The sequence below is a fragment of the Etheostoma spectabile genome, unplaced genomic scaffold, assembly GCF_008692095.1.
Source record: "Etheostoma spectabile isolate EspeVRDwgs_2016 unplaced genomic scaffold, UIUC_Espe_1.0 scaffold00019526, whole genome shotgun sequence".
In the NCBI taxonomy this organism is placed as follows: domain Eukaryota; kingdom Metazoa; phylum Chordata; class Actinopteri; order Perciformes; family Percidae; genus Etheostoma; species Etheostoma spectabile.
In genome coordinates, this window is record NW_022604983.1 from 1 (window position 1) to 3517 (window position 3517).

General features: G+C 42.2%; 2 pseudogenes; both read right to left on the reverse strand.

Moving 5' to 3' along the window:
• Positions 1-263: 263 nt before the first annotated feature.
• Positions 264-620, reverse strand: LOC116684718 (histone H2B 1/2-like; annotated as a pseudogene).
• A 1191-nt stretch (positions 621-1811) lies between these two features.
• Positions 1812-2194, reverse strand: LOC116684717 (histone H4-like; annotated as a pseudogene).
• Between the last annotated feature and the right edge of the window lie 1323 nt (positions 2195-3517).

The window sequence follows — 3517 nt, forward strand, 5'->3', positions numbered from 1 at the left end:
CGTTGAAGTAAGACCACCTTAATGTCATTTCTGCAATATGATCCAGACATACAGAAGATTCTCTCTGACCCACAGTTGAAGTTGTAAGGTATAACTATACACAATACTCCATTACGTATATACCAGTAACAACGAAGCATAGAAAACGATACATGTCTCCAAGCACACGAGTGAAACATTTCTCTTTAAGGTGAAGTGGGTGGCTCTTAAAAGAGCCGTTGGTTTGGTAGATTCAGCAGCGAGATGGTTTACTTGGAGTGGTGTTACTTGGTGACCGCCTTGGTGCCCCGGACACGGCGTGCTTGGCCAGCTCCCCGGGCAGCAGCAGCCTCACGGCGGTCTGGATCTCCCTGGAGGTGATGGTGGAGCGCTTGTTGTAGTGCGCCCGACGGGAGGCCTCGCGGCGATGCGCTCGAAGATGTCGCTCACGAACGAGTTCATGATGCCCATGGCCTGGGACGAGATGCCGGTGTCGGGGTGGACCTGTCAGCACCTTGTACACGTAGATGGCGTAGCTCTCCTTCCTGCTCTTCTCCTCTTCTTGCCGCCCTTAGCGGCGGTCTTGGTCACGGCTTTCTTGGAGCCTTCTTGGGCGCTTTGACGGTGGCTTCTGCAGGCATCTTCGCTTCGGTTCAGAGTTCCTACAACAGATACCTAACCGGTCCGGACGCCTAATTTATTGCACATCATGCAAATGAGACTGTGCTGTTACTCGCACAGGATTGGCTGAGTTTGTGACTGAGGACTGAGCATGCGCCAACACAAAGTGAGCGTTTTCAGAATCACAAATTAGAATTAGAAATATGCCTTCAATAGGCTACATAAACACCAAAGCAAATAAAACAAATTACAAAACTTAGACCATGAAACAAAACAGTGCTAATGTGCATTTTAGATAATATGCATCCAGGGCATGGAGTCTTTTCATTCACTCTGCCTCCTTTGTTTTCTGTTTTCTTTCTGAAGCACGTCATATTTATTATGTATTAATCTTTAAAAAGAATACCAACCAACCCCATCGACCTACTTATGGTGGTTTGGGGGAAGCTAAGCTATGGCGTCGGTTTATCATCCAGACGCTTATATTAACGGAACATAAGTAAATGTGTCTTGAAATGTTATAAGTAAACTTTCCAAAATAGAAAGGTTAAACACAACAAAAATACAGGTGAATGCACAAGGTCACTGTATCAAGACATCAGGGAAGCCTTTTTATTGTGCTGTGTTTCAGGACATCAACAGACTTTAGCCTACGGGATTTTGATGTCAGCCTATTCATCAACTATAGAGTGTTTTTGACTGGATCCTACTACATCTTAGTATAAATCTTTATCTAGGCTACTTTCTGTTGTAGAGTGTCAGTATTAAGAAAAACAAAATAGGTCCTAAGCGTGACACTACCTACAATTGAATAACATTTAAATGTATGGGCCATCCAACACTACCATATATATTCAGATGTTTTATCGTTTTTTTAATGCTTATGATTCTGAACTGTTTGTTCTTGTGTTTTATGTGTTTAAATGATTTAATGTAAAAACACTTTAAATTGCCATATTGCAAAATGTGCTATACAAATAAGCGGCCTTGCTTTATGAGAGGCAATGAAACATAAATCCTTGATTTTGTTTACTTCCACAGGACTATAGAACACTAGGGGGCTTTATTTATAGATAAGGGATATAAAATGTGTATTTAAACCCGTTTTATTAAGTCAGGTCGCTATTTCTAAAATAAAGGACGGTCTTCAGAAGAAGGGGGTGGCTCTTAAAAGAGCCGGTGGTTTTGTAGTTTCTAGGCTGGTTTTGTAGTTATCCTCCGAAGCCGTACATGGGTGCGACCCTGCCTCTTCAGGGCGTAGACCACATCATGGCGGTCACCGTCTTCCTCTTGGCGTGCTCGGTGTAGGTGACGGCGTCCCGGATCACGTTTCCAGGAAGACCTTCAGCACACCGCGGGTCGCCTCGTAGATCAGACCGGAGATCCGCTTCACTCCGCCGCGGCGAGACCAGACGGCGGATGGCGGTTTGGTGATTCCCTGGATGTTATCACGGAGAACTTTACGGTGACGCTTGGCGCCTCCTTTACCGAGTCCTTTGCCTCCCTTGCCCCTTCCGCATTGTGAGATCAGTCGATGTGGATCGTTAGAAACGAATGAGTTGAGGTCTGCAAGCCGCCTGGTTTTACATCTTATCTGCGGACGTAAGGGGAGGACAGATGGCGCCAACGTTCTTGGGCGGGGCCAAACCAGCAGCCCCGCCCACATTATGTTTCAAAACGTAACCGTTCTTTTCTTTTGATGATTATGTTTCCATGTGTTTGTTTTATCCTTCGTGTTCTCCTGCCTCTAGAGTAGTTTCTACTTCTGAGGTTCAGGTGAAGCTTTACAGTCTCATGTACCTGACTTTTGTTAACATTTATTATAAAACATTAGTTCTTAAATTAGTGGACCTAAATTATGATAACTCATGTAAATAAACAATAGTTCTTTAACAGTTTATGTGTTGCAGGTATTTCTCTAAAATCAAGCTTTATGTTCTTAACTTTAGTTCACAGCTACTGACGTTTTCAGTCTAGTTTCAGGATAAAGTCTTTACATCCCCTTTGGAATACAGTTCTAGTATTTTTTTTAATGTTTAATATATAGGTATTATAAAATATTTTTTTCTGGAAATATGTTTAGTCAGTCATTTAGTCAGTAATGACCATCATTATGAGTTTCTGAATTAAGATAGATATGTATTGATCCCACAAAATGGGAAATATAGTGTTACAGCAGCAAAATCAGTCACACAGAACAGAATATAAATATAAATGAAACACTAGGATAGAATACACATACAATATCCTGAAATCATATTAGGAATACAATGAAAGAACAAATATTTTAATATATACATGATGGGCAAACAAAATGTGCAACTGCCTAAATAGTCTAAAATGAATATAACCCAATTGTGCAAGTTGCACTTAGTGTGTGTAGTGTCTGAAAGTTATCTACACCCAGTGATGACGTGTTAAAGAGTGTTATTGCCTGTGGTAGGAATGATCTCCTGTAGCGGTCCGTGCAACAACGAAGAGTGCTCCTCTGTTGGACAGGGGGGGTGGGAGAGGGTGGTCGGGGCCATGTTAGATAACGGTGAAAACATGACTCTGAACTGGACTTCCAGTCTGTGGTGTATAAGGAGAACAGAAAAGAAGACAGCACAGCCTCATGTAGGCCCTACCTGACCTTGGTTAACATTACACATCCCCCACTCAGTTTTCCCAACAAGCTCTGCAAGAGCACCCCAGAATCTAAAAGAGCATTTCCCTTTTTGTGATTAACATCAAATCAACAATCACCCTCATTTCATACAGCAGGCCCTATCTAATGCTGTTATGTATTTCATCCCATCTTAACAATTACCCAGTTCATTTTACAGTTAACCTACACAAGTAGGCTATAACAAATCTGAGCATTGTTGCAATGTTTATTTGAAGGCCTAGCATTGACCGTGGTTTTGGACTGCCTTTA